General features: G+C 36.5%; 1 protein-coding gene and 1 non-coding gene across 3 annotated transcripts in view; one reads left to right on the top strand and one right to left on the bottom strand.

Annotated features, from left to right (window-relative positions):
* LOC5567018 (neuronal acetylcholine receptor subunit alpha-7) overlaps positions 1–19586 on the top strand; it is a 414734-nt gene that overhangs the window by 338357 nt on the left and 56791 nt on the right. The window lies entirely within an intron of this gene.
* On the bottom strand, positions 12402–12481 carry Trnal-uag. Its single transcript has one exon. It is a non-coding gene; the product is annotated as a tRNA-Leu (tRNA).

Raw genomic sequence — 19586 nt, 5'->3', positions numbered from 1 at the left:
GCTTCCCAATTATGCACCCAGCAGTGAATCTCAAGCTGCTGCAGAACCCTAGAATGTGTCTACCAAACGATAGGCACTGAACAAATCTTGGCAGCTGTCCTATTGTCTTATTCGCCCGGTATTTGTCGTTGTCGCACTCGAGTGGGATGCAATTGTGCGAGAGAGAGAGAGAAAAACTTCGTAAATATTTTCCGATCTTCAAACCCCGAAAGCAGTCGCCAAGTTGAATGCTAAGGACACAATGTTGCAGATTTAGCAACGTGCAGCTGAAGTTATAGCTGAGCTGTACCTAGAGTTTCTTGATCAAACAAGAGTGGACTCGGTATAGTTTGATACAAGTTCTCGCAAACGCTGGGCGATGAAAGGGGTTCCCGTCGAATAGTGATTCGGTTATTGCTGTTCTGTGGGGAAGATGGAGTTTTGAGCCAGTAAATATGGTAACGGAGACCATCTTATAACCAGGTCAACATAAAAATTCGGTTCATACATGAGGGGATGTAGCTCAGATGGTAGAGCGCTCGCTTAGCATGTGAGAGGTACGGGGATCGATGCCCCGCATCTCCAAATATATTTTCTCATAATTTTTAGTTACGATTTCGGATTTCGGATTCGTGATTTTGGATTTTTCAAAACTTTGCGTTTGAGATTTTCGATTTTCGATTTTGATTTTCGATTTTCGATTTTCGATTTCGATTTCGATTTTCGATTTCGATTTCGATTTTCGATTTTCGATTTTCGATTTTCGATTTTCGATTTTCGATTTTCGATTTTCGATTTTCGATTTTCGATTTTCGATTTTCGATTTCGATTTTCGATTTTCGATTTTCGATTTTCGATTTTCGATTTTCGATTTTCGATTTTCGATTTTCGATTTTCGATTTTCGATTTTCGATTTTCGATTTTCGATTTTCGATTTTCGATTTTCGATTTCGATTTTCGATTTTCGATTTCGATTTTCGATTTTCGATTTTCGATTTTCGATTTTCGATTTTCGATTTTCGATTTTCGATTTTCGATTTTCGATTTTCGATTTTCGATTTTCGATTTTCGATTTTCGATTTTCGATTTTCGATTTTCGATTTTCGATTTTCGATTTTCGATTTTCGATTTTCGATTTTCGATTTTCGATTTTCGATTTTCGATTTTCGATTTTCGATTTTCGATTTTCGATTTTCGATTTTCGATTTTCGATTTTCGATTTTCGATTTTCGATTTTCGATTTTCGATTTCGATTTTCGATTTTCGATTTTCGATTTTCGATTTTCGATTTCGATTTTCGATTTTCGATTTTCGATTTTCGATTTTCGATTTTCGATTTTCGATTTTCGATTTTCGATTTTCGATTTTCGATTTTCGATTTTCGATTTTCGATTTTCGATTTTCGATTTTCGATTTTCGATTTTCGATTTTCGATTTTCGATTTTCGATTTTCGATTTTCGATTTTCGATTTTCGATTTTCGATTTTCGATTTTCGATTTTCGATTTTCGATTTTCGATTTTCGATTTTCGATTTTCGATTTTCGATTTTCGATTTTCGATTTTCGATTTTCGATTTTCGATTTCGATTTCGATTTTCGATTTTCGATTTTCGATTTTCGATTTTCGATTTTCGATTTTCGATTTTCGATTTCGATTTTCGATTTTCGATTTTCGATTTTCGATTTTCGATTTTCGATTTCGATTTTCGATTTTCGATTTTCGATTTTCGATTTTCGATTTTCGATTTTCGATTTTCGATTTTCGATTTTCGATTTTCGATTTTCGATTTTCGATTTTCGATTTTCGATTTTCGATTTTCGATTTTCGATTTTCGATTTTCGATTTTCGATTTTCGATTTTCGATTTTCGATTTTCGATTTTCGATTTTTGATTTTCGATTTTCGATTTTCGATTTCGATTTTCGATTTTCGGAGTAGTGATAAGATAATTCTCTAGTTTGAGGCCAGTGGTACAAGCTCAGATAAATTTATTCGCGGAATTTTTCATTTGAATACGATTTATTCGTGCTGTTCGGAATATGAGACAGAATTAACACAGTGTTCGGCATTTGAATCAAAAAGTTTTTCCATTCTTTTGCGTAAAAACAATACTAAGACTAATTAAATCAACATTATTATCGGTACATCCAACAGCTAACAGTTAGACTTTGCGAAGTTATTAAAATTTACACAAATACCAGCTAATGTTTGCCAATCAGATGCATTTGAAGTCACTGTTGGTCTTAAGTGTTCGGAATATGAGTCAAAACGGTACGTTTGGTATGAAATTTATACAGTTAACTCTCCCTTACTCGATAGTCTGTATCTCGATATCGAGTTAGAGAACCATAGTCAATGTTGGTTTTCATGGCTATGTTGTAATGTCTGGCTGTGATATACTTTTACGGAGAGGCATCCGCACAGGTTCGCGTGGTGAATTCGAATGATTTTTATTCATGAAGTATTAACCTATGAAGCTTAACTCTACACAGCCTATTCTAGGAGGAGGTACTTAAGTCCTTTTACAAAAGATGGTTCAAAACATGGCCAACCAATCGCGTACGTTTTCCGTAAGTGTTGGTGACGAAGGTTACCAAAAGAAGTTGGCAAGAAATGTGGGTAATGTTATTACAACAATCGTGCTGCGTTTAGGTCTTGCATTCTAGACCACCGGAAAGAAACATGTGGTAACAATAATTTCAAATGTGGCAGTTTTTCTGGGACAGCAAGTGCGGAAGGCACTTGCTATTTGTTGTTATGAGTTTACAGTTTACATGTCAACTTGGAGGGTCTGCGAAAAGCAGCTCTCCATGGAATTTGCGATAGTTGCATGTTTAATTTTAGTTATTGGAAAAAGGTTGAAAGGTAATATGCTACACTGTACCTCGATGGTCCCTTAGATCGATTTTGTGTTCTGTAACTCGATACCTCCTTAACTCGATGGACCTTTCAATATCGAGTAAGGGAGAGTTGACTGTATGTGAGTTTTGTACCAAATATTGTTTTGTTTTTAATTTACTCTACCATAATCCAAGACATAATTCAGGCTGATAGCATTGAACCAGTTTGAGAATGCGATACAACATGTAGCTTTCTATGCGGCTCACATCTCTAAACTCAAAACAATATTCCAATGGAGCAAGCTATCCCTTCATGGACCAGTAGAAATCTAGCAAAGTTTCCAAACAGGAACGATCGTTGTCCCATTCTCTTCTGCTTGGATTCTCCCCATAGACTGCAAAGTATAATTGACAACGGTGCAATCATATTTGCTCAGAAATAATTTAATTATAATGATACTGCTGAGGACAATTTAAATCCCTCCGGCACAATACAACGCAGATCGGTTCCCCCATTCCCCGTATGAAGAATGCCTTTATTTGCACAATATTTGCCTTCGATTGCTCTTGTCTTGTGTGCGAGTTCCCAAACGAAAAAGGTTGTAGGACGAGTTGGAAGCTTTCAATGTTCCAGGAAACGGAACTAGCTGCGTTTTCAAAGTGGAGAAGTTTTGATTGAATGTGAGCACGTGACCCAACTTTAAATTGGCTGTCGATGAGGAAAGGGCTTTGCGATCGGTCGAATGCCAATAAGGTGTGAATAGTTTTGGTTTTTTACATGATACGAGGCAGGATACAATCAGCAGCACTGTGAAGTGCGGAATAAATTAAAATAAAACTTCTTTGCGTAAGTACAAGCACAGAAAATGGTTGCGTAAAGTTTTCGATACCGAGCCCAGTTCCTGCCTGCGCCCAAATTAATTAAACTACTTGAACTAAATTGAATTTAGAGGACCGAAAAATTGAAACCAGCTTCCGGTTTGGTTGTGACAGGATGCACCCCATAACAGTTTTCCTCTTCTGTCACGCAAATTAGGTACTTTCCCTCCTGTATGTTTTGTAGAAACGAACGAAACGACGGAATAATATGCGCCCCGTAAGTAAAATCTCAATTCAAACTGTGAATTTTTTGTTCCCATGATTGTTAAAATCGGTTTTAAATTGTTTATTTTTTTAAGTAGACATTAGGAAATGTTTTTTTTTTTCATAGAGGAGTTAATATCGATAGAAATATCGTATTAAATAATCGATTTTTTTTAAACTTAGTGAAATTGCGATAGTGCATTTTACAGTTTGTTCCCCTACGCATCAACGCAGCCAGTGAGGGAGCAGCTGAACGAAGTGTGGAAAAGTTGCCAACCAGCAACTTGATCTAATTAGGCAATGGAGGAAATTTTACGGATGAATGTAGAAAAATAGTCGTCCTTTCGGAAAACGAAACGCTTTGCAAAATAAGGGAAATTTTAAAATGGGTGAAAAACGAGCTTGTTTTTTATTGCTCATGGTTGATTGGGTCTGCGAAATTGTGCGTTGGGATTGGCTGATGAAAGTAATTCAAGTGGTATGAAATCGATTGTTTTTTTTACGAAGAAATGCCACATTGGAAGACATGTCTTCGCTGTGAGAAGTTTAAGTAGAGCGAGAGATATTTGAAAGACGTTTCAGAATTTGTGAAAATATTGGATAGACAATTCTATACCATTGCATTTTTTTCCAAACCCTAGATCAAACATATACCATGTCCAACTAAATTACAGAAACGCTTCTAGTAATAACCCCAATTATTCCTTCCTCTATAATAGGGCGATATTCAAAACTGAAAAGGCAATAGATGGCTCTTTTTCAGTGGTAGTAAAAACGAAATCCTGAAGCAAAGAAAGCATCACGGAAGATGAACTAAACATAAAAAGTTATGTATTCACTTTACACTTGATTTCTAATCACTATACTTTTTTGATCCAGTTTCCAAATTGCAAGTAATTTACGTTTTTCATTATTTTCCTTCCGTTTTGACAGTTCTCCGACTTCCATGCGCTTGTGTTGAAAGTTTGAGAAATTTGAGAATCCAGCGTAGCGTGATCAATGGGTGGAATACAAACAACAGTGTCGTCGCTCGGCGGCCAGTGAAAGAAACTGAATGTTCAAAAGGTTGTTGCCTGTACTTTTTACCGCTGGCGCCAACTGTTAGCGTTTAAGAACGAAATAAACAGTCGTTACCCTATTTATCCAGATTCTGTTGCTCGCTGACAAAGAAGCATGCAACAGACTCAATGAATTAAATACTTCTCTTTTCTGTGTAACGGGGTCAAATCAACTCCAAATTCAAATCGTAATAACTTCACGTAATTTCAATCGATTTTCGATTTTTCTGCTGTATTGGAAAGAAAATTGAATCAAGTTTTACTTAAAAACAAGGAAAAACTGAAAAGGGGGTGGTTTTTGGTGGGGAGAATTATTGTGAAAAAGGTGAAAATAAACGAAAACGTGAAATTCGGAAACCTTGAACATCTCAAAAACAATTTTACATAAAAATATCACTATTTTTAAAAAGCTCTCAAAACCAAAAATTCGTGTGCTCTTACCTGGATGCACCCAAATGGCGAGCTCTGCAACCAAATAGACCACGTTTTGGTAGACGGCCGGCATTTCTCGGATGTCATCGATGTGAGGACCTTTAGAGACCCAAACATCGACTTTGATCACTATCTCGTTGTTAGTGAAATTCGTGCACGGTTGTCTACCGTGGCGAACACAAGAATACAGCGACCGTTGCGTTTTAATATCCAGCGCTTATCAACAGAAGGTGTAGCAAACGAGTACCGCCGGAAGCTTGATGAGCGGATAAGGGGATATAACGTAGGCGACAACCTCAACAATCTGTGGGAGTCTATCCACGGTGCGATGAGCACAGCAGCGCGAGAGGTGATAGGTACTGCTCAGAGACGACCCAGAAACGGTTGGTTTGATGAGGAGTGCCAGAATGTGACGGATGAGAAGAATGTTGCCAGAAGCCGGATGTTAGTGTCTGGTACCCGGCAGAGTAGAGAGCGGTACAAGGAAGCTAGAGCAGCCGAGAAACGTATTCACCGCAGAAAGAAAAGGCAGTATGAAGAAGACATCATTACTGAGGCGCAAAACAGCATGGAACAAAATGATATGCGGAGATTTCACGAAACTGTCAATGGCGTACGTAGAAAAACTGCGCCGTCTCCCGTCATGTGCAATGACCGTGTAGGTAACTTGCTGACAGACAAAATCTTGGTGGCTGCCAGGTGGAAAGAACACTTCGAGCAATTGTTGAAAGGAGAGAACAATTGTTGAAAGGAGAGAAGCGCGTCTGAGAACACATTATTTATCAGCAACGATGGACAAGCTGTGGAGCCCACGACGCTAGATGAGGTTAGAAGAGCGATCGAGGAGTTGAAGAACTGTAAGGCTGCTGGAAAAGACGAGCTCCCGGCCGAACTTTTCAAGCACGGTATAGTGAGCAGCTGTACGAAATACTGCACCGTACTCTGTTAAGGTTACGGAAGGAAGAAAAATTGCCTGCTAGCTGGCTGGAGGGCCTCATCTACCCTCTGTATAAGAAGGGGCACAGAAGAGTGCTTCAATTACCGAGGAATAACGCTCCTCAATGCGGCGTACAAAATAATGTCGCGTGTTCTGTTCAACAGATTGAGACCGCTGGAGGAGTCCTCCGTCGGCGAATACCAAGCTGGTTTTCGTGAGGGCCGATCAACGACGGATCAAATGTTTACCTTGCGACAAATCCTAGATAAGTTCCGGGAATACAACTTGCAGACTCACCATCTGTTTATTGATTTCAAGGCGGCGTACGATTCAGTAAAGAGAAACGAGTTATGGCAGATAATGGTAGAACACGGTTTTCCGGCGAAACTGATTAGAGTGATTCGTGCAACGTTGGATGGATCGAAATCAAGTGTGCGGGTTGCGGATGAGACTTCAACCTCCTTCGTAACCTTAGATGGATTGAAGCATGGAGATGCGCTTTCGAACCTTTTGTTCAACGTTGCTCTCGAAGGAGCTATTATAAGAGCTGGGTTTTGCGGACGATATCGATCGGAATTGATCGTCGAGCCATAGAAGAGACATTTGTGCCTTTTAAAAGGGAGACAGCGATGATTGGACGTCGTTACTGGTTGTAGGACATTTCCCAGAAAGCCAAACCCCAGAACGACATTCCCCAGAATGACGTTCCCCAGAATCCCATTCCCCAGAATGGGACATTCCCCAGAATAGGGCATTCCCCAGAATCGTTTTTATACGTATTAGAAGAGTGGAGAACGATAATATTAGTTTTATTTTGTCGTTGAAAAAATGTACCTACTGAATTTATTCGAGTTCCCAGAAGCTTCGAAAATCGAACACAGGCGTCAATTCACCCAATGTATTACACGGAAAAAATCTGTACCTGGAATTATGAATTCATGGTCTGATTTTATATGGAAAAATGTGCTATGAATATGCATATTCATGATTTTGTGAATAATTTTCGTGGGTTCAGGAACACATTTTTACCCGTGTATTTGATCAAAATCATTATTATGGATCTCAAACAAATAAAATCGGAATGGAGTCCAAAAAACATTTTAAAAGGAGAATGTTTGCTTCCCTTTTCTTAGGCAAACCATCTAAGGGACCGTTTATAAACCACTTGGTCATCTATGGGGGTGCATGGTTTGGCCAAAAACCACGGCCCATACAAATTTCAAAATGTTTGTTCGGACAAAAGACGAAAGAAGGGGGTAGGAGGGGGTTTGAAAAACCAAAATAAATGAGTACGTGGTTCACCAACCAAAGTCTTAAAGGAAAAATACTGTTTAATAATTTTACATCTGCCTAACATGATTGCGCAATTGTCATTTCCCTGAATATCATTTCCCCAAATGCCAGCTCACCGAATGACCCATTTCCCCAAAAGGCACCCGAATGACTCGTTTTCCCAAAAAGTAATGCAGTTCTATGTAGAATAGTCTTTGGGGACTGGGTGCTGAACTTGAAAGAACTTGATTAAAAGATATAAAAGATAATAATATAATAGATTATAAGATTATCTTCGACTAAATATGTAAGTACATCTTGCCAAAAATGTCGATGATGGTGAAACTCGAAAGAACCGCAAATCAAGCAAAGAAGGGTGCATATCAGATGACAGGTTCGTTCACATTCAAGGCGGTGGATTGTACGACATTCCCCAGAAATCCATTCCCCAGAATAGGACATTCCCCAGAAAACCATTCCCCAGAATGGGACTTTCCCCAGAAAAAAAATTATAAGAGATTTTTGGACTGTTAAAATCCAGGTAAATGGTAAATAGTAAATAAGAAACACAATTAAGTTGAAAATTTGAGGAAAACCAAATTTAAGTTTTTGTAGGTTTCATAGGGGATGAATGCTGCTCAGCATCCATCCTCTAATGAATTAGAGTAGTTTGCTGTAAGAGGAAATTATCAAAGACTAGTGAAATTTTCTAATGAATTTATGTTTTATTATTCTTCATAATTACGAAGACAATGCACCTAAGAAGAACAGCCAATGTTGAAAAGAAGCTATGCTATGAAAGCAAAAAAAAAACAAATTTATCCAATTTATTTTGTGAATATAAAGAATATTACAGTAATACAAATCACCTTTTGAAAATACAATACGAAAGAACAGCCAATTTTAAAAGAAGGCAGAATAACTATAAATACAAAACAAATATTTTTTCGGATAGCTTGGGTCAAGTTTAATCTTAAAACATTGTGTGACATATGTAAGAGCAGTTTATCTCAAACAGTTTTGCTACTTTTCCCCGAAAGTCGGTTCCCCGAACGTCAGTTCCCCGAATACTTCATTTTCACGAATAGCCCAGTTCCCAGAAAATTTTAGCTCTCATAATTGTCATAACTTTTTGTGTTACAAGGTGATGGATGAAACGGTCATCTGATATGCACCCTTCTTTACTTGATTGGCGATTCTTTCGAATTAAACCGTCCATGGCATTTTTGGCAAGATGTGGTTAGTCTAGAATGACCTTATAATCTATAGAATCTCCCTCTTTCTTTGCTAATCATTCTTGCTAGTTCACCGCACAGTTCTTAAAGTCTATTCTTGTACGTGTACCTTCTTCGGAGAAATGGCTTCCGGGGATTTAACTTTCAGGGAGTAGTAACACAATCATGTGCAACAGCATTAAAACAGAATTTTCCCCATCAGATTTTCGTTGGGTCTGGCCATGAATCACGTAGTCATTTATTTTGGATTTTCAAGACCGTCTCATTCCCGCTGCGTGATTTTCTGTTGAAATTTGTATGGGCCGTGGTCCTTGGCCAGAACCTTCCCACTCCCTCTATTTGACCAAGTGGTTTATGGGCGGCTCCTTGGATGGTTTTCCAGAGACAAGGTAAGTAAACACTCTCCTTTAAAAGGATTTTCTTGGACTCAACTTGTATTCGCTTGAGATCCATAACAATTTAAAAGAAATAATATTTTGGGTGAATTGATGTCGATGTCCGGGATTTGAAGCGTCTGGGAATTCACATCAATTCGGTAAGTACATTTTTTTAACGACAAAAGACTAAATAAATCCAAATTTATTTCTTCCCACTCTTTAAAAATATATAAAAACGATTCTTGGGAATGTCCTATTCTGGGGAATGGTTTTCTGGGGAATGTCTCATTCTGGGGAATGGGATTCTGGGGAACGTCATTCTGGGGAATGGCGTTCTGGGGAACGTCATTCTGGGAAATGTCCTACAACCAGGCGGTGTTATGACAGTTATGACAATTGGTCGGTGCTTAGACATACTGGACCAAGTGTTTTTCAATGGTTTCAGGAAAATGTAACTCAGGGGTTCGAAATATCAGAATATTCGCATCGTTCGCTTTGGTAATGGAACTTATCTATTCGATAATAATACTGTATAAGCATAACATAAAAAAAATCAGAATTGATGGAGTCCTTCACGTATATTTAGAACGCCAAAATTTCATATAGTCCGGTCTGTATGAACACCGACCAATTATACTGCCCATAACTGCACTGCCCATAAAGGCATAACTGTCCCATATGGAAAAAGTAGGCATTGAGAAAATAGCGCTCGAAGTTTGAAGTTTTACTTCTTTGTTCCTGATTTTCTAGTACATTTCTACATGCCAAATTCATTTAACACAACCGCACAGATAACTCATTTTGATTTTGTTGATCAGCAAAATATATAAACTTGAACAGAATTGACGTTTTGCAGTTGCTATTTGGGTTCAAAATTCATAAAGAGACAGTTATGCCTTTATTTTCCAATATGGGACTGCATAAACTTCATATTTTTCAACAAATTTTTCGAACAAAATGTGTAAATTTTTATATGTCTGGTAAAATATATGCTAAAACATGGATGTTAGGATAGAAAAAGGTGTTGGCTCTAAAATCAATATGGGACAGTTATGCTTTTATGGGCAGTGCATGTCTGTCACATTCGACATTTTTGACAATTTCGAGTTAATACCGGGGAGAGTCATCAAATGATATATACTTTCAATCAACATACTCAAATCATTCTTGGCACTTTTGAGTTCTTGGCAATTTTAGTTTCGTCCCATACTGCCATAAAATGCAAACTTGGTACTCCATTTACTTAATGCCTACTTTTGTCGAATGTTACATATATGCAGTTATGGACAGTATGAGAGCTCAACACCTTTCGGGAAACTAGGTTATTCGGGGAAACAGAGTGTTCGGGGCACTGACATTATGGGAACTGGCGTTCGTGGAAACGAAATTCAGGGAACTGGCATTCGGAGAAAAGTAGCACAACCGTTAAAAATAAGCTGCTCTGACTATGTTTTATGATCTAATTTGACCTAATATTGGATGTTTGTTTTGTTTTCATAGTTATTCTTCCTTCTTTCGAAATTGGCTGTTCTTTCTAACTGTATTTTTAAGGTTGATTTATATTAGTCTAATATTCTTCGTATGTACAAAATAAATTGATGGAATTTGATTTTTTTTTGCTTTCAAAGCATATTCTCTCTTCTTTTGAACATATGCTGTTCTTCCTAGGTTTATTGTCTTCGTATTTATGTAGATTAATGAATCACAATTACACTAGAAAATTTCTCTTGTCTTTTATAATTTCCTTTCACAGCAAATCTTAATAGCTACAAAATATCGTAGTATGTATGCACTAGGGTGGCCCATATTAGTTAGATACAATAAACTACTGTAAAAATTTGAACAGAACCCTTCAACTCTAAGGAGGGGCTAAACGAGCTTGAAGTTTGTAAGGAGAAAAACGTCAAAATATATAAAAATCGTCCAAACGGTTCCAGTTTACCAGTTTTAAACATTTTCACTATTTACTATTTACCATTTACCTCGATTTTAACAGCCCAAAAATCTCTTATTATTTTTTTCTGGGGAATGTCCCATTCTGGGGAATGGATTTCTGGGGAATGTCCCATTCTGGGGAACGTCATTCTGGGAAATGTCGTACAATCCTAAATACATCTCGCCAAAAATACCGATGATGGTGAAACTCGAAAGAACCGCCAATCAAGTGAAAAAGGGTGCATATCAGATGACTGATTCGTAAACCATCTTGAAATACAAAAAGTTATGAAAATTATAAAAAACTAAAGACTTTCCGGGAACTAGGCTATTCGGGGAAACGGGTGGTTTGGGGCACTGGCATTCTGGGAACTGGCGTTCGGGGAAACGACATTTGAAGAACCAACATTTGAGGAAAATTAGCACCACCATTTAAGATAAGCTGCTCTTACATATGTCATACTATGTTTTATGATCAAACTTGACCCAAGGTATTGGATTGTTTTTTGTTTTCATAGTTATTCTCCCTTGGCTAAGAAAATGGCTGTTCTTTCTAATTTTCAAAGGGTGATTTCTATAGTGTAATATTACTTATATGTACAAAGTAAATTGATGGAAGTTGTTTTTCTGCTTCCATAGCATATTCTCCCTTCTTTTGAACATATGTTGTTCTTCCTGGGTTTATTGTCTTCGTAATTATGTAGATTAATAAAACACAATTACACTAGAAAATATCTCTTGTCTTTGGTAATTTCCTTTTATAGCAAAACTAAATAGCTACAAAATATCGTAGTCTGTGTGCACTAGGGTGACCCATATTGATCAGACTATATTAAAATACTGTAAACATTTGAACAGAGTCCATCAACTCTAAGGAGGGGCTAAACGAGCTTGAAGTTTGTAAGGAGATCGTCAAAAATATATAAAAATTGTTCAAACGGTTTGAATTACATTTACGACCATATGTGGCGCTGTATTTGATTAATTTCCAGAATTTTTTATACAAAGATTCTCCGATCAATAAATAAAAGACTGCAACAAACCTTTCGTTAAAAAAAATACGAAAAACTTTTATGAAAACTATAATTTGGTTTTCCTTAAATTTTCCAGTTGAATGCGTTCACTATTTACCATTTAACTGGATTTTAACACCCCAAAAATCTTTGTTTTTTTTTCTGGGCTGGGGAACGTCATTCTGAGAAATGTCGTACAATCAGTAGTTCTTAACCCTATTTAGTATAAAAAAAAAATCTTGACAGCGGTGGGATTCGAACCCACGCCATTTCTGACTGGTGCCTAAAACCAGCGCCTTAGACCGCTCGGCCACGCTGCCTTCATGCTCTTTACTCTTTTGTCATCATCACTGACCCATACACGGTAAAAAATCAGCACGTTCGATTGAATAGATTGATCACTTGACTCAATTCAAAACACAAATCACCATGATTTGAAGAGTTTCAACTTTGGATTTGCTCTACTGTCTCTAGAACTAGACTCTGAAGTGAAAAGCCGTTGATTTTGAACATCATGTCTTTTGTATGAGAGCAAACATTGACAGCTCGTTGTAGAAAGTGATTGAGATCAATTCAGTTCGTTTCAACAGATGCGAGTTAGTGTCGAGGTAAGACACTGGACTTGCACTCCGAAGGTTGGTGGTTCAAATCTGGGTCAGGCGGAAATGTTTGTTTTAGCTTTTTTTTTATTTCAAATCAAAACATGCAACGTTGAATTCAAGTGCTGTTACCTTGATTTTGTCAAGATTCAACAGTAGGGCAAATCCAAGTGTAGAACTATTGATAGCATGGTGCCTATTTTTTACCGTGTATGATTCACACAATTAATCGTTCAATTAATATTATTTTAGCACCTCATTAGTTCATTCAGCTCCTATACGAGTTCCCATATGAACCGCAAATCCATTATCATTCTTTTTCCACCATTCAAACGGACCAATCCCCAGCCCATAGACTTTTACTATTGCTACATGTTTTCAACTTGGCAATGAGTAAACTCAAAATACTCCCAGCCCCTTTTCTCTCCCTCCCCCCAAGAGTCAAAGTCAGAACCAATTTTGCCTTTTACCTTGTTCTCTCACAATTAGCAAGGACGGCTATTTCAACAAATGGATTCACATGTAAAATTCATTCAGTCGGAGATAAGCCCCTGCCGTGTACAAGAGCTCCACGTGCACACACCCGCTCTCTTATTAGCACACAAGCAGGTGTAGAATTGCTGTCTCGGGATCCGGAGGCCCTCTCTGTTGGTTTCGCCACCGGGACCGAATAGATGAAGAGCGATTTAAAATCATTTTATTATTATCACTTTAATCACTTCTTCGAGGCAGCAACAAAGTAGGGTTTCACAGCCGTATCTTACTTAGCTCTCGGTTATAGCGTACACAAAACATGGGCACCATTATCTTCATTCTGTATGCTTCGGCTCAGCAGCATCGGCGTAGTCAGGAACCTGTGTAACAATGAGAAATTCTCTCCTCTTTTACTCTCTTTCGATTGTAAGATACTGAAGCTTTTGGAAAGTTTTTCACCATAGATCAAAAGACAATGTCCTTGACTAGTGTTTCATACAAAAAATATGCAACAGAAGTGGTAAATGTATGGTAATATTAAAAAGGTCCTTTTGAAAAGTTACTCGAGAAATAGTCACCTTCCTTATATACCAGTTGATTTTCAATTTATTTTCCGTCAGCACTGTCCCCCTCTGACTACGCCCTTGCTCAGCACTACACTACTTTACATCGATCCCGCTTGAGGCTACTTTCGACACACACGAAACAGTAGGTATCGGTTTTGGGTTTGGGGAAAGAGTCGCGCTTGTGCTGGGAGGTGATTTAATGTTAGTTTTGTTAGAGAAGGTGTTGTTTAGTTTTCTAATGAATTGGAGGCTTTCCACACATTTTCCACCTGCCCAGAAATAATGGGAGCAAGGGGTTCGATAAAACTCCATTTCCAGGGTTCGATATTTAACGGAATGGGTTTGTGTTGGATTATTTATGGCAATGATTAGGATGGCAGACAGAAGATTATGTCTTAGGTCCGGATTAAAGTCGAACATAAAAGGGAAACTTTACACAACCACAGCTTTTACTTGAATTACCTGAAGTTTAAACTGACGTAAATGAAAACAACCTTTCCTATTTAGTGAATAATCCACACGGGGGACAGATTTTATGTTTAACTATGATGAAACATTGTAGATTAGTAGACATCAGGGTAGATCATATCTTATGTTGTCATCGTTTATTTTGCGTTCATCAAAATGAATTTTGGACAGCTCAAGGACATGAATAAAAAATTATCAATATGAATATATGGAATATAATAATACACAGTTATTTTTTGCCGATTTCAGAGTTAAAAAGCAAGCCTCGTTGGTTGATTTTTTTTATTGGAGTCCAGATTTAAGAAAACTTTGGCGCACATAGTGAAAGCTCTGGTAAAATGGGCTGGTTTATAATATTTCTATGTGCAGTAAGTGATCAAAGCTGGGTAAAACAATTTGGATTTGGAGTTTGGGGGAACACGTGCCCCCTTTGTCTACGCCAATGTTATAATTGACTTTGACTCATAATTACCCTCAAAATTTATTCCACAAAATTTGAAAAAAAAAAGAATCAAGAACCATATCACCAGAGATGACTTTAACCCGAAGAATTTCTCTGAGGGTTCTTTATTTCTATAAAAAAAAATGTTCAGGAATCAACAGTTCGTAATCTTCAAAATAAAATTGTGGAGATGTTCCTTGTATGATTATTTCATTTTTAACATCATCAACTACTCCAGGAATACTTTCAGCAATTCCTAAAATAATCTGTCCAATGTTCCCTGACAGTTTCCATTGCAAGGTCTCAAGATATACTTCTTAAATTTCATGGCCCAATTTCAGGCAGTTCTTCAGGCAGAAATTTTCTATATCAATACCATTATTTTTCACGAGTTTCTTTAAAAATGTTCTAAAATATACATATTGCACGGATTTTTAAACTAATAGTACAAAAATATCACAAACTCCAAGAATGTTTGTTCTCTCTAGTTTTTTAAGAGTTTTAAAAAGTATTCTGAATTTTCGTGATTCTCAAAAGATTTCAGCAGAGTAAGGACAATTTTAATACCTCAAAGAATCTTAACAGGCACATGTGAGATAATCACAAGACAAATTCGAAACAGATTACCTACATTTGAAAAATCTTCTAAAATTCTTAGTAAAAACTTTAAATGAACTCCAGTGTACAAACATTCCGAACAATTTCTTGAGCAATGTTTAGAGGTGTCTTTAACCCTTTGTCTGTTTTATGGGGTCAATATGACCCCAGAGAACTTTGAAGGGCTGTAACATTTTTGCGAGTGAATGAATTTCGCACATAGATTTTTTTCAAAAAAAAAAAACTTGAAAATTGTTTTCTTAAATCATAAAACTTTGGACATCAGAAAGTATCAATAAATAATGATAGCTGCGTTGGAATTCCCAGCTAATAAATGTGCAGTAAGGTGCGGCATATTTTTCAAAAAATCTCTAAATCCCAAATTCGTGTGCTCTTCTGAATTCAAATCACATAAAAAGAGAAATGGGTTTGTGTTGGATTAGCATCACTCCCTTCAAAATTAAATTGACGATAACTTTGTAGGACACCAAATTTGTCTAAAATCAAATGTAATTTCAGTTGAAAATATTTTGCTCCAAATTTTTCCTCATTTTACTAAAAATTTTATATATGTTTGACCATAACTTCATGAATACTCATCCAATTCCAAATCTTTTTACATGCTTTTGAAGATAATTTAATTGTCTCAAAACAATTTATATACATATTTTACTGAAAAAATGTTTTGACCAAGTTATTCCAACAAAACTTCCCAAACACATGATTTTTTAACAGAAAATGATAGTTTTTTTTTTGCCAGTGGAACATTATCTCTAAAGTTGAAACTGATTTTTCTCATTTGTTAAACCTTTGCAATGAACTTTGCAACAATTTTTAAATAATTTTGAAAAAATAATATTTACACAAATTTTAAAATATATATGCACTATTCAACTCGTAATTTAAACAAGATGCTTTACTATCTCAAATTATATAGAAAAAATGCAATTTCCAACAAAAAAAACTTAAATAATCTTTGGAATTTGATTTTTTCTCTAAAAAATCATTGCGTTTTGAGTAGTTTTCGTTGAATTACTAAGTCCAAAACATTTTTTAGAAAAATGTGTTGTATGAACAGTTTGAAAACAACTAAATTTGCTTCAAAAACATGTAAAAGATTTGGAATCGGTTTAGTATTTATGAAGTTATGGTCAAACAAAAATGATTTTTTTTGTAAAATGAGTATAGTTCTACAAAATTTGAATAAATTTAATTTTGAAGATAATGGTGCTAAAAGTTTCAAAATTGGTTCGAAAATAACGAAGTTATGATTACTACCAAAGCTCCCACCGGGGTTGGTTACCCGATCTTCCCTAAGGTTACTCGTATCCCGGCCAGTACCACGAGGAGGTAGGGATAGGAGTTGCTGGGTAAGAGGCTAAGGACCACACAATGGGGTTTATTTTATTCCTGTAGGTACGCTATGTCCAGCCATTCACCGAACCAATGTTAATATGCATATACCGTAATCCGGAGTAACATTGATCGGAATGACTCATCTCGTAAAAAGTTCGTATCATCATTTATTGGTGGAACATTTTCAAATCATGAATGGTACATCGCTTTCTCATATTTATGAGCTAATGAAAGTTAAGATTTTTGCATAAATTGCGTTTACCTTATGCGTAAATTTGTCAACTTTTCAAAACAATGATTTCAATGGTTAAGGATGACACTACTAAAGATTCATGTCTCACATAAGTTCTGCAAACGATATGAACAAGGAAAATGCGGTTCTAAATTAAAATGACATTTCCAAAAACGATTCGGTTGTCAAAACTTTCATAAGTATGCTCAATTAGGCAACATTAACGAATAACTGTTAAGAATGTAGAACTCCCTTAGGCAATTGCCTACATTTAGGCGTATTCGTTGGTTCGAAGTGTTTTTAATTTTAAAATAACTCAAAAAGTAAATGACTTGTAAGCGTTTGGCCTTCATATTCGGCTTCAGGGGCCATGATTTAAGTAAGTAACGACATTTTCAATATTACCGATCGTTGTTTACATAGGTGATCAATGTTACCCCATATCAGCCAAATCAAAAAATCGCTCAAAACATTTTTTTAAACATGCTCAAATCTTTCAAAAAACAAAATACAGTATACAGTCACGAGCTATGGGTGGCAGTACTTGTTTTAAAGATATACACTTGGCAACTTTTGCATTTTTAATCGAAAGATTTAAGAAATATTCAAAAAAAAAAATGATCAATGTTACCCCGGTTTACGGTACCTTTCTTTTATCGTCATTACTAAAAATAAGCTTTGAATAGTTAGACATCATAAATGTCGGCGTACTAATGTGTCACGTTTTCTTAAAGGTATTATATACGGTTTCTTTTATAAAATATTCATGATTTTTTCACTAATTTACATTGAACTGCATAAAATTAAGACTATTCAAGTGTTTTGAACCTTATTTTTCAAAATTCTATCAATATTGTTCTTGTATTTTTCAAAGAAACTATGCATGGTTCGTAATATTAAGTGTCGGCATAAACCCTTCTTATTAAATATGATTTTACTACACATAGCTTTCTTTTCTTGACATAACTAAAATAACCTTTTAATAGTTCGACATTTTGAATGTCGACACCGCGAGACAAAATGCAAAAATAGTTTTAAGTAAAAGTCGTGTTTTTCCCTCTTATCCATGGATCGCATCAACGACCAAAGATGACTCCCAGATCTTTTTCCTTCCTCACTAATAAAAACCCTTCCCATGGTGATTGTGGAGATGCAGAGGTATTCTCGGTCTCTGGAAGCAACAATCACTACGCCCTAACATTCATTCTCCTTCCCAACTGACTGTAAGGACTTGGTCGGTGCCGTTGTTGATCAATAATATGAGTTCTGCTAAAATTGCAGTTCGAGAGTATGTGGAAACTCCCATCCCCTATTCATTTGGATTGAAGTGCAATTCTTACCAGTTCCGATCAATCACGGAGTAGCAGTCAGTCTATGCTATGCTAAATTAAGCGTGTGCTAGAATAAGAGAGAATGTAATATTATCGTTTTCTCTTCATCGGTCCTCTCTTCTGTAAATAAAGGTCACAAGCACCAAGTTTGTTTCATTTTTTTTAAAATTAAAGAACGCTTGGCAGCGATGCAATCTTGCGTCCTGAGGTAAAAAAATCCAACAAACTTGCATCTTGTTACCTTTATTCATAAAAGAGAGGATCTAGATTATTGTAGCATACGTTGAAATAATGCATTTCCTAATATTTGGGCCTCCAGGTCACATCTTGGAACTGTGTCAATAACAACCATCCTAGGCTGTATTGAAAAAAAAAGGCATTAAGCGTTCTGGAAGGTACAAATGTGTTGGCGTTTTGAGAAAGTCTACTCGTTCGTAATCTGGCTTGAATACACAGCTCTGTGTGAATCTTATGTTGATTAGTTCCTACCCTTTAAGAAATAAACACTAATTGAACTTTAACCAATCACTTCACTTTTGCAGAAGATAACACTAAAAATCACTAGTAAGGCGAGCAAATACCTTTGAACTCTAACATGTCGCTTATCTTGACACAATGGCCTATCTTATATTTTTGTATTATTTCTTACAGATTCTCGCCTCTAGTTTCTACCTTCTACTTACTAGCACTCAGCTTCTAGATCGATGCTTCTATCTTATATCTCCAGGTCTTTTGCTTCTTCCTTTTTGTTCTAGTTTCATAAATTTATCTTTGAGCTTCTAGTGTTTGAAGCTTTTATTAGTATTTATTTTCTTCTAGTTTCAATTTCTACCTTCAGTCTTTTCTAGCCTTGATAACTTTCAAATTTTGCTTCTAGCCTTTAGTTTATAATTCCTAGGGTCTTATTTTTTAGTTTCTAGCATCTACATTCAGGTTTCTAGCTTTTTGTGATTTTTAGCTCATTTCTCTAAGCAAATTGCGACTTTTTTTTAGATTTTATCGGCCCACTTATAGCTTCTTGCTTGGGTTTTGCTAAATGTCTTTTATTTTGTAATGTTAATGTCCCAAAAGTCCATTGACAACTCGATATCTTCTTAAAAATATATAGAACTGGATATTTCCATTTGTAGTTCCATCTGAACTGCAGCTGTCATCATTTCATAGGCGAGTAACTAAACATTGCTTCCATCCAGAATGTCACACCGTTTTCCATTTTCCATTGCGCCTAGCCCAGTAAACCGGGTAAATATCGCTCTTCGACATGGTTGTCACCACCGCAGTTTTTTTGTCCAATCAATTCCGACGCCACCAGATCCTCATCACATCCCGGTTCGGAAGGTGAATCAAGAAAAAGTGAAAC

The sequence above is a fragment of the Aedes aegypti genome, chromosome 2, assembly GCF_002204515.2.
Source record: "Aedes aegypti strain LVP_AGWG chromosome 2, AaegL5.0 Primary Assembly, whole genome shotgun sequence".
NCBI classification, from domain to species: Eukaryota; Metazoa; Arthropoda; class Insecta; order Diptera; family Culicidae; genus Aedes; species Aedes aegypti.
Note: the sequence above shows the minus strand (reverse complement) of the source record. Positions and strands in the feature narration are given on the sequence as shown.